We start from the raw sequence: 12866 nt of genomic DNA on the forward strand, positions 1-12866 counted from the left end.
ACTTAATGAACACCTCCTTTTGTGTGTAAGAACCAACAACTGAGGAATCCTGAGAAGATGTCAGTGCATGTATTCTACACATCTAGGGAAGACCACAGAAAATTACAGCCTTTCTCATCCCTACATGAGAATAACTTTAAATAGTAAGATTGTATTTTTGGGCTAAGACCAAGTAGGCCATTCAGCAATACAAAAATACAAAAGGGAAAAAAAATACCTAGAGTACTGAGGCAAACCTGCCTCTCTGGTTGCTGATGCTAAAATCAGAAACAGGATTAAGAGTGCCCTGTCATTCCCAGTTGGTTTACTGTTCTAAACCCCCTTCCTGGGGACTTCTCCCTCCCGCACGTTAACCCTGAATATTTTGTTCATTAATGTCAGAGGTGGGAAGCAATAGGAAAAGAGCAAAAAGTGAAGGCTTTTATAAATTTAAATGTGAAATTATCTCTCTTTTAGTATTACACACACATCTCCAGTACTGGATCACATGGACCGTTTGAATACAAGCTTCTTTTTGTAAATGATAGCTAAGTGCCTGCTCAGCCTTAATTCAACCAAGGTTTACCTATGAGAAAAAAAAAAAAATCTTAAAGCAAGTTACTTAATAGTTACTCTATTCTTAAGAAATAAATGATTCAGTATCATTTATTTCTCAAGAGATAATTTCACCTCTTGAAATTTCAAAGTAACAAGAAAACTATAAACTGAGGGGGGATAGTCTACCCTGTTTCTCCCATGGAATGATGCTAAAATCTGGACAGATGCGTGACGCAACTATTTGAAGACTCTGAAAAGTATATGAGGGACCTCCCTGGTGGCACAGTGGTTAAGAATCCGCCTGCCAGTGCAGGGGACACGGGTTCCAGCCCTGGTCCAGGAAGACCCCACATGCCGCAGAGCAACTAAGCCTGTGCACCACAACTACTGAGCCTGCACTCTAGAGCCCGCGAGCCACAACTACTGAAGCCCACGCACCTAGAGCCCGTGCTCCACAGCAAGAGAAGCCACCACAATGGGAAGCCCGCACGCCGCAACGAAGAGCAGCCCCCACTCGCCGCACCTAGAGAAAGCCTACGGGCAGCAACGAAGACCCAACGCAGCCAAAAATAAGTTTAAAAATAAATAAATTAATTTTTTTTTAAAAAGAAAAGTAGATGATAGCAGGTGGAGCGGGGAATTTAAAGTACCACCAAACGTGAGATGATTTATGTTGCCCTTCTTCCCTCTGGTATGCCCCAGCCTGGACTTGGGGCAGTTTAAAACTTGGAAATTGTTACTTAGCACAGACAGAACTCAAGGAGAAGTCCTGTAGCTCTGGCGTGAAGAGCAGGAAAGGGGTACCTAAAACTCTGATGAAGGGGAAGAACTATGGTTCCAAGGGGGTGGGGGTTGAATCCTATTGCTTTTTTGCCCCTGTCTTCCTGCCAGTTAGGCCCAGACATGAGTGCAGTCATGAGAAGTGCACAACCAAGCAGGGTAACTAAGGCCCTATCTTTTCTGGCTGGAGAAGCAGAAAGAGAAGCTCTTGGGAATCAAAGTATTAATCAGATCATGCAAAGGGAGGAGCTCAGGAAAGCAACTGCATGAAGTTGTTTAGGAAATCCTGGATTTAGCTCCAATATGCACATGCTTGCATCAGAAAACAAACAGCATACCCAAGACTTTGAGAGCAGAACCATGGGAGAGATCATCACCCAGGTCCCAAACTGGCCACCACTGAGTGCTACTACACACATGAGACACATCCAAAGACTACTTCAAAGGCTTCAAAAATGAAGTGAAATTGGAACCATAATCCACAGAAGGCCGGCTGCAACGTGCAGCCTGAAGCCAATTGGGTCAAATTGTATTCTAAAATGAAATTATCAACATTCTCCATAGGATTTGAACCAAAATGCAGAGTCTCATAATATTATATTCAAGAAGTTCAAGGTACAATCCAAAATTACTTATATAAAGAGCTAGGAAAATCTCAACTCATAGGGGATAAGGCAATCAACAAATGCAAATGCCAAGAATGACACAGATGTTGGAATTATCTGACAGACTTTAAAGAAACTATTATAAAAATGTTCCACAAAGGGTGAGCACTCTTGAAAATAACAGAAAGAAAATGTCCAAGAAACAGTAGGTAAAAAAGAAATAAAAATTTAGAACCAAAACACAATAACCCTAAATAAACTCACTGGATGAACAAAATAGCAAACTGGAAACAAAGGAAATTGTCACTGCTCACGAAGACAGATCAATAGCAATTATTCAATCTGAACAACTGAGAGAAAAAATGCACAGAGGCTCGAAGCCCTGTGGGAAAATACCAATAGCCTAATTTACGTTATCGGTATCTCAGAAATACAGGAAAAAGGAAAAATATTTGCTGAACATATCTTTGAATAAATGGTTACTGAAGTGCTCACTTCGGCAGCACATATACTAAAAATTGGAAAAATACAGACAAGATTAGCATGGCCCCTGCTCAAGGATGACACACAAATCCGTGAAGCGTTCCATATTTCTTAAAGACCTAAATGTAAGGCCAGACACTATAAAACTCTTAGAGGAAAACATAGGCAGAACACTCTATGACAAAAATCACAGCAAGATCCTTTTTGACCCACCTCCTAGAGAAATGGAAATAAAAACAAAAAGAAACAAATGGGACCTAATGAAACTTAAAAGCTTTTGCACAGCAAAGAAAACCATAAACAAGATGAAAAGACAACCCTCAGAATGGGAGAAAATATTTGCAAACGAAGCAACTGACAAAGGATTAATCTCCAAAATATACAAGCAGCTCATGCAACTCAGTATCAGAAAAACAAACAACCCAATCCAAAAATGGGCAGAAGACCTAAATAGACATTTCTCCAAAGAAGATATACAGATTGCCAACAAACACATGAAAGCATGCTCAACGTCAGTAATCATTAGAGAAATGCAAATCAAAACTACAATGAGCTACCACCTCTCACAAGTCAGAATGGCCATCATCAAAAAATCTACAAACAATAAATGCTGGAGAGGGTGTGGAGAAAAGGGAACCCTCTTGCACTGTTGGTGGGAATGTAAATTGATACAGCAACTATGGAGAACAGTATGGAGTTTCCTTAAAAAACTACAAATAGAATTACCATATGACCCAACAATCCCACTACTGGGCATATACCCTGAGAAAACCATAATTCAAAAAAATAGTCATGTACCACAATGTTCATTGCAGCACTATGTACAATAGCCAGGACATGGAAGCAACCTAAGTGTCCATCGACAGATGAACGGATAAAGATGTGGCACATATATACAATGGAATATTACTCAGCCATCAAAAGAAACAAAATTGAGTTATTTGTGGTGAGGTAGACAGACCTAGAGTCTGTCATACAGAGTGAAGTAAATCAGAAGGAGAAAAACAAATACTGTCTGCTAACACATATATATGGAATCTTTAAAAAAAATGGCTCTGATGAACATAAGGGCAGGACAGGAATAAAGATGGAGACAGAGAGAATGGACTTGAGGACACAGGGAGGGGGAAGGGTAAGCTGGGGCGAAGTGAGAGAGTAGCACTGACATATATACACTACTAGATGTAAAACAGATAGCTAGTGGGAAGCAGCCACATAGCACAGGAGATGAGCTCAGTGCTTTGTAACCACCTAGAGGGGTGGGAGGGAGATGCAAGAGGGAGGGGATATGGGGATATATGTATGCATATAGCTGATTCACTTTGTTATACAGCAGCAACTAACACAACTTTGTAAAGCAATTATACATCAATAAAGATGTTAAAATATATATATATAGTTACTGAAGATTCTCCAAATTTGGCAAAAGATAAAAACCTATAGATTGAAAAAGTTCAGTGAACCCCTGTGAGATAATAGAAAATACATATATTGGTCTCCCAGCCTCAACCCCTCCTCTTCCTGGCACAGAACTCCTAAAATTCTTGAAATTTCCTAAGTGATAAAAGCACTAGGTGTATCTCCTGTTCTACTGAGGAAACTCTAGGTAGGTTCTTGGATGGCTCCTGGTTGGGAGCTGGTCACCAGAAAGACCAAGCCATGATCAGAAGCCTGGAATTTTCAGCCCCGTGCCCTGTCCTCCAGAGAGGGGAGAGGTGCTGGAAATGGAGTTAATAATTGATCATGCCTACAAGAAGAAGCCTCCATAAAACCCCAAGAGTAGGGGGTTCACAGAGCTTAAAGGTGGGTGAACACATAGGGAGGGTGATGTACCCCAACTCCATAGGGACAGAAGCTCCTGCACTCAGGACTCTCCCAAACCTCATCTTATATATATCTCATGTGGCTGATCATCTGTATTTTTTATTATATCCTTTAATAAACTGGTAAATGTATGTAAATGTTGCCCTCAGTTTTGTAAGCCACTTTAGCAAATCAGTCAAACCCAAGGAGCGAGGTCTTTGGAACCTTCTGTCTATAGCTGGCTGGTCAGAAGCACAGGTGATGATAAACCAGGCTTGTGACTGACACATGCAAGGTGAGGACAGGGTGTAGTCTTCCGGGACTACTGAGACTACAGACCCTTAACCTGTGGGACCTAACATTATCTCCAGGTAGAAAGTGTTAAATATTCAGTTAAAATTGTAGGACACCCAGCTGGTGTTACAGAGAATTGCTTGCTGAAGGGAAACATCTCCACACATTGGGTGACCAGAGTGACAGAAGTGAAGTGTTCTCAGTAATAAAGGAGACACACAGGAAAAAAAAACCAAAAACACATAATAGGAAAGAACTGGGTTTCTCCCGACACAGGGGGAAAACTGGGTTCTTTCCCTTTACAACCTCAAATAAGATAAACCCAAAGAAATCTATCTCCAGACATATCATAAACTAACTGTTGAGTATCAAAGACAAAAAAAAAAAAACCTTGACAATGTCTGTTGACATTGTTGATGATCACAACTTGGGGAGGCAGGGAGCTGCTGCTGGTATCTAGTAGGTAAAGACTAAGGATACTAATAATGAGCCTACAAAACCCAAGTATGTGCTGCCTTTAAGAAACTCATTCAGGGGCTTCCCTGGTGGCACAGCGATTAAGAATCCACCTACCAATGCAGGGTACATGGGTTTAAGCCCTAGTCCAGGAAGATCCCGGATGCCACGGAGCAACTTAGCCCATGTGCCACAGCTACTGAGCCTGTGCCCTAGAGCCCACAAGCCACAACTACTGAACCCACGTGCCACAGCTACTGAAGCCTGTGCGCCTAGAGCATGTGCTCCACAACAAGAGAAGCCACCGCAATGAGAAGCCTGTGCACCTTAACAAAGAGTAGCCCCCACTCGCCGCAACTAGAGAAAGCCTGAGCACAGCAACGAAGACCCAACGCAGCCAAAAGTAAATAAATTAAATAAATAAATTTTTTTAAAAAAAACACACACAAAAAAGAAACTCATTCAAACTATAATGTTACAAATAACCTCAAGGTAAAAAAATGATGCAATAAGATATCATGCGAACACTAATGAAAAGAAAGCTTAAGTGGTATTTAATCTCAAAGTAGACTTCAGAGCAAAGAAAGTTATCAGGGATAAAGAAGGACATTACATCATAGCAATCCTAAGTGTATATAGACCTAACAACAGAGCTTCAAAATATATGAAACAAAAACTAACAGAATTGAAAAGAGAAATAGACAAATCTATGATTATACTGAGAGATTTCAATACTCTACTCTCAGGAGTGGATGGAACAAGACACCAAAAATCACCAAGTATACAGAAGAACTGAACAGTATCAACCAACTGGACACTCTACCCAACATGAAACATTTCCCAAGATATACTGTATCTGTCTAAAACAAAGATATAAAACAGGTATCAACAGATTTTAAGGAAATATAAACATATAAGGTATGTTTACCAACCATAATGGAATTAAACTAGAAGTTAATAACAAAAAGATAACTGGAATATCTCCAATCATTTGGAAATTTAAACTACATAGTCCAAAAAAACTACATAGTCCACAGGTCAAAGAGGAAGTCTCAAGGGAAATTAGAAAATACTTTGAACTGAACAAAAATTTTAAAAATATACCAAGATTTATGGGATTAAGTGCTTTAAAGGGAAATTTATAGCATCATATGTTTACATTAGAAAAAAAGAAAGGTCTCCAATTAATAACCCAAGCTTCCAACTTAAAAAACTAGCAAAAGGAAGCACAAAATAAACCCAAAACAAGCAGAAAAAAATAAAATATTGAAGAGCAAAATCAATGAAAAGAAAGAAAGAAGGTAAAGATCAATGAAACCAAATGCTGTTTCTTAGGAGGAAAATAAATAAATAAATAAAATGGATAAACCTCTGGCCAGACTGACAAAGATGATGAGAGAGAGAGAAAAAGAGAGAGAGAGAGAGAGAGCAAGAGATCACAAATTACCAGTATCAGGAACAAAGGCGATAACACTATAGACCCCAAAGTCAATTAAAGCATAGTGAGGGAATACTGCAAAACTTTATGCACCTCTATTTAACAACTTGGATGAAATGAACCAACTTTTCAGAAACTACAAATCACCAAAACTATGCAAGATAAAATAGCCAAAAAAGCCCTGTAACTATTTTAAAAGACTGAATTTGAGCTAAAATAAATAAATGAAAAGTCTTCTGACTTTTCATGCTTCTCTATGCTCAGGTGGTTTCACTGGCAAATGCTATCAAACATTTAAAGAAATAACACCAACTCAGCACAACCTCTTCCAGAACACATAAGCAAGCACTTCACAAGACAGTTTGAGGCTATATTACCCTGATAACAAAGTCAAAGACAACACAAAAAAATAAAACTACAAACAAATATCCCTAATCAAGAGAAATACAGTAAGTCATCAACCAAAAAGTGAGCAAACTGAATCAAGGAATATGTTCAAAGAATAAAACACCAAAACCAAGTGGAATTTATCACAGGAATGTAAGATTGGTTCAATATTTGAAGAACAATGTAATCCATCGTAGTAACAGCCTAAAACAAATGTATGATCCTATCAATTTTTGCAGAAAAAGCATTTGACACAAACCAACATTCACTCATTATAAAGACGGTCAGCAAACTAGGAATATAAAGAATATCCTCAACTACATAAAGGGCATCTACAAAAACCCTACAGTTAACATTTTACTTAAAGGTCAAAGACTGGATGTTTTCTCACAAAGAGTAAGAAAAAGGCAAGGATGTCTACTCTCATTCAAAGAACTCAGCAGTGTAACAAGGCAAGAAAAGGAAACAAAAGGCATATAGATTGCAAAAGAAGTGAAACCATGCCAACTTGCAATGACATGATTGTCTAAGTAGAAAATTTCACACACTCTATTAAGAAAACAAACTTTTAAGGAAATTCCCTGGTGGTCCAGGGGTTAGGACTGAGAGCTTTCACCTCCAGGGCCCGGGTTCAATCCCTGCTCAGGGAACTAAAGTCCCAAGCCTTGCAGAGTAGCCAACAAAATATAACAAAACATTTTTTAAAAAAACTTTTAGAACTAATTAGTTTAGCATCAATTTAAATGTACTTAACACTGCTGAACAACATGCTTTAAAATGGTTAGTATGGTGAATTTTATGTGTACTTTACAGTTTAAAATAAAAAATCATTTATAACAGCAGGCCCCCCAATTTAAATACATAGGTATGAATCTCACAAAACACATGTAGGACTTGTTGACTTCCAAGAATTTTTAGAACCAAAAACTGGTTCTAAAATATATATGGAAAGGCAAAGTAACTAGAATAGCTGTAACAATTTGAAAAAGAATAAGGTTAGAAGAATAACACTACCCAATTTTAAGAATTACTATTTAAAGCCACAGCTGCCAAGAAAGTATAGTATTGACAAAGGGATAGACATATAAATCAATGGAGAAGAACAGAATCCAGAAATATTCACACAAATATGGCCAAATGATTTGTGACAAAAATTCAAAGGCAATTCAATGGAGAAACGACGGTCTTTTCAACACACTGTGTTGGATTAACTAGACATTGACATGCAAAAAAAGTGTCTGCCTAAGCCTCACACATTATACAAAAATTAATACAAAATGCATCATAGGTGTAAATGTAAGACATAAGGCCAGGGACTTCCCTGGTGGAGCAGTGGTTAAGAATATGCCTGCCAATGCAGGGGACATGGGTTCGAGGCCTGGTCCAGGAAGATCCCACATGCCACGGAGCAACTAAGCCCGTGCACCACAACTGCTGAGCCTGTGCTCTAGAGCCCGTGAGCCACAACTACTTACTGAAGCCCGTGTGCCTACAGCCCGTGCTCTGCAACAAGAGAAGCTACCACAATGAGAAGCCTGCACACCGCAATGAAGAGTAGCCCCTTCTGGTCGCACCTAGGGAAAGCTCACGTGCAGCAACGATGACCCAACGCAGCCAAAAATAAATAAATAAATAAATTTAGATTTTAAAAAAACCTAAGGCTATAAAACTTCACAACAGGAGAAAACTTTCACAGGCTAGATGTAAGTATAGAGTTTTTAGACAACACACCAAAAGTACTATACAAAAAGGGGGGATGGTCAAAGTAAATAAATCGGACTTCATTAAAGTTTAAAACTTTTGTTCTGATAAAGAAAATGATAAGGGAATGGGAAGAATTACTGATCAGGAGAAAATATCTGCAAATCACATAGTTGACTAAGGACTTGTATCCATGACAGATGAAGAACTCTCAAAACCCAATAATAAGAAAACAACCCAATTAAGTAGCAAAAGAGGTAACCAGACATTTCAAAGAGGATATGCAGAAGATAATTAGTACATGAAAAAATGCTCAACATCATTATTAGCCATTACAGAAATGTAAATAAAACCAAAATGAGATACCACGACACATCTATTAGAGTAGCTAAAATAAAAACATCAACAATACTAAATGCTGGTGATGATGCTGACCATCTGGATCACTCAAAAATTACTGCTGGGATATCTACACGACCAAACGTAAAACAGACAGCTAGTGGGAAGCAGCCGCAGAGCACAGGGAGATCAGGTGGGTGCTCTGTGACCACCTAGAGGGGTGGGATAGGGAGGGGTGGGAGGGAGACGCAAGAGGGAGGGGATATGGGGATAAATGTATATGTATAGCTGATTCACTTTGTTATACAGCAGAAACTAACACACCATTGTAAAGCAATTATACTCCAATAAAGATGTTTTAAAAAAAATTACTGGTGGGACTTTAAAAATGGTTCAGTCACTTTGGAGATGAGTTTGTCAGTTTCTTATAAAGTTAAACATATTTATCATATGACACACACCAACTCTTTATTTGTTGGCGGGGGCAGGTGGGTGTGACTCCACAAGGCTACCATGGGGGTGGTTTTTTTGGTGCAACAGGATTATCCTATAACCTGACTGCGATGGAAGAACACAAATATATACATGTTAAAACTCAAAGAAATTTCTACCCCCAAAAAAGTCCATTTTCAAGCATATTTAATTCCATACTTTTATAATAAGCTAGTTGGCAGGAAGACATCAAGAACATGATAGACACCACTGTAAAGCAATTATACTCCAATAAAGATGTTAAAAAAAAAAAAAAGAACATGATAGAGTCATAAAGAAAAACAAGACTAACATCTTCCTCACCCTGTAACCCAAGTCTCTATAACATACTGTCCTGTGTGAATCCTGAAGACTCCCTTTTTCTAGGAGGAACAAACCAGGGGCCACCAGTTTATCTGAATGGCATGCCACTTTCAATGGATTTCAATACTCATTTATTTTGAAGGATGTTAAGAGAGATTTCCTATCTAGTAGTTTACCTGTATCTGACAGAGTATTGTAAGCTTTCCTGACCATCAATCTTTTTTATTTTTTTAAATAACTTTATTTACCTTTGACTGCATTGGATCTTCGTTGCTGCGCACAGCTTTCTCTACTTGTGGCGAGACAGGGCTACTCTTCACTGCGGTGCACACGCGTCACATTGTGGTGGCTTCTATTGTTGCGGAGCATGGGCTCTAGGCGGGTGGGCTCAGTAGTTGTGGTTTGCGGGTTCTAGAGCACAGGCTCAGTAGTTGTGGCACACAGGCTTAGCTGCTCCACGGCATGTGGGATCTTCCCCAACCAGGGCTCGAACCCATGTCCCCTGCTTTGGCAGGCGGATTCTTAACCACTGTACCACCAGGGAAGTCCCTGACCATCAATCTTAAAGCTTCTTCTTGGGCTTCCCTGGTGGCGCAATGGTTGAGAGTCCGCCTGCCAATGCAGGGGACACGGGTTCGTGCCCCGGTCCGCGAAGATCCCACATGCCGCGGAGCGGCTGGGCCCGTGAGCCATGGCCGCTGAGCCTGCGTGTCCAGAGCCTGTGCTCTGCAACGGGAAAGGCCACAACAGTGAGAGGCCCGTGTACCACAAAAAAAAAAAAAAAAAAAAAAAAAAAAAAAAGCCTCTTCTTTAAAATCAGGCTAATTTCCCTCCATTTTCTTCTTGGACTCAGTAACTTATCCCTATTTTGGTTATCAAATGAGCCCTATATTCATCCTTAAAATATACTCAATCTGAGTTTCCAATGAATGTATTTAAGTTAAATCCCCTTAAAGAGAAGGAAAGAGGTCTCAATGATGAAAACAGAGCTCCTGTGAAGAAGGTAAAAAAATAAGTTACCTACAAACCTATCACACCACTGTAAGTGTTTTGACTTTTGCCCTTCTGGGTTGTCCTTTTATGTGTGTTTTTAAATGGTTTATATGGGTAAATTAAACATTCTTAATTTTTTCCGTATTTTGAAATAGATGACTCATTTTCTCCTTAAACGGAAGTTTTCACTATTGTTTTTGTTTGTTTGTTTTTTTGGCCACGCCATGTGGCTTGTGGGATCTTAATTCCCTGACCAGGGATTGAACCCAGGCCAGTTAAAGTGTAAGTGCACTTTAACCACTGGACCGCCAGGGAATTCCCTTCACTATTGTTTACAGAAGAAACCCTCACTGTGGGGGGTGGGGGGAGAGAGACACAAATGTCCCATTAAATTATAGGTTAACTCTCACACCTCATTTTGATATCCACTGGGTTTGATCCACTATTGTTACACATCACAGCGTTAATAGAACAAAACTCACATTTGATTCAGTTCAACTGCTCTCTAATAGGTGTCACAAGAAGTAAAAACTTCAGTGTGGGACTCGGAGTTTTGTTATGTTTAAATGTACTTCTGTGCTTTCAAAAACAGGAAGAAAAAAAAAGTTGAGGGAGAGAGAAAAGGGAAGCATATAGGAGGGCAAGAAGCACCATGCCGTTTCCCCCATACTTTGCCCTATGCATCTCTTCCATTTGGCTATTCCTGACTTGGATCCTTCATAATAAACTGGTAATGGTAGCAAGAAGTAGGAGAGAGAAGCGGAGGTAGAAAGGGAAGGGAGGGCTTCCCTGGTGGCGCAGTGGTTGGGAATCTGCCTGCCAATGCAGGGGACACGGGTTCGAGCCCTGGTCTGGGAAGATCCCACATGCCGCGGTGCAACTAAGCCCGTGAGCTACAACTACTGAGCCTGTGCGTCTGGAGCCTGTGCTCCTCAACAAGAGAGGCCACGGTAGTGAGAGGCCCGCGCACCGCGATGAAGAGTGGCCCCTGCTCTCCACAACTGGAGAAAGCCCTCTCACAGCAACGAAGACCCAACACAGCCAAAAATAAATAAATTAATTTAAAAAAAAAAAAAGAAAGGGGAGGGAGAGCCCAAAGTACTGTGTAGGACACAAGGGTGATTTTTATCCTTATTCCTAAATCATCTTTGATCCCACCAGCGTTTTTGTTTGTTTTTTTGTTTTGGGGTGTTTTCTTTTTCTTGGCCTCCTTTTTCAGCTTGTGCTACTTGGTAGTCTACTTGGTGTATGAATGCCTTCTTCTAAATTACCCAAATGCCCTTCTAGAATAAAGTGTATGATTACAATTCGACTTGTTATTCTACCACTCATTCTTCGAAAAGTTTTATGCCAAGTGATGCCAAGCACTGAGGATAAGATAGTCTCCTGTGGCATAAGAAATACATATCTGGTCTTTGTCCCTGGTTTCTGACACAGAGCTCCTAAATCCCATAGAGTTTCCTGAATGATAGGAGTGACAGGAGTGTCTTTTATTCTGACGAGGTCAACTCTCAGTGGGCCCCTAGACAGCTTCAGGATGAAGGTCTGGTCGTCAGAAAGACTAAGGCATGATTGGAGGTTTGGAACTTACAGCCTCACTCCTCCACTTCTGGGAAGAAGAGAGGGGCTGGAGACTGAGTTAATCACTAATGGTCAGTGATTTAACCAATCACACATATGCATGGAAGTCTCCATAGAAACCTAAAAAGACTGGGTTCGGAGAGCTTCTGGGCTGGTGAATATGTGGCAATGTGGGGAGAATGGGAAGCGTGGAGAGAGCATGGAAGCTCCACGCCCCTTTCCCATACCTTACCCTATGCATCTCTTCCCCTTGGCTGTTCCTGAGCTGTACCCTTTATAGTAAATTATAGTAGTAGTAAGTAAAGCACTTTTCCTGAGTTCTGTGAGCCATTCTAGTGAATTATCAAAGAGGAGTGGGGGCATTGTGGGACCCTCCATCCAGATTTATAGTCAGCTAGGCACAAGGGTGAGGAGCCATGGCATCCCACTGCACCTGGCACCTGAAATGAGGGCAGTCCTGTGAGACGGAACCCTTAACCTGTGGTGTCTGACACTAAATCCGATAGTTAGCATCAGAATTAAATTGAATGGTAGGACACCTAGTTGTTGTTGGAGGGTCAGAGGAGTGGTACTGGAGAAGACACCATATATCTGATATCAGAAACGCTGTCAATGAAAATGACAAAGGTCCTCTCTCTCGATGTTCTCAATCAAGCCGACAAGGTTCTTACTTC

General features: G+C 40.3%; 1 protein-coding gene and 1 non-coding gene across 2 annotated transcripts in view; one reads left to right on the top strand and one right to left on the bottom strand.

Annotated features, from left to right (window-relative positions):
- IGF2BP3 (insulin like growth factor 2 mRNA binding protein 3) overlaps positions 1–12866 on the bottom strand; it is a 140606-nt gene that overhangs the window by 75229 nt on the left and 52511 nt on the right. The gene's annotated exons all lie outside the window — the stretch shown is intronic.
- LOC131763128 (U6 spliceosomal RNA) lies at positions 2410–2517 on the top strand. The gene has a single exon (XR_009337527.1). It is a non-coding gene; the product is annotated as a U6 spliceosomal RNA (small nuclear RNA).

This window comes from Kogia breviceps, chromosome 9 (genome assembly GCF_026419965.1).
Source record: "Kogia breviceps isolate mKogBre1 chromosome 9, mKogBre1 haplotype 1, whole genome shotgun sequence".
Classification (NCBI taxonomy): domain Eukaryota; kingdom Metazoa; phylum Chordata; class Mammalia; order Artiodactyla; family Physeteridae; genus Kogia; species Kogia breviceps.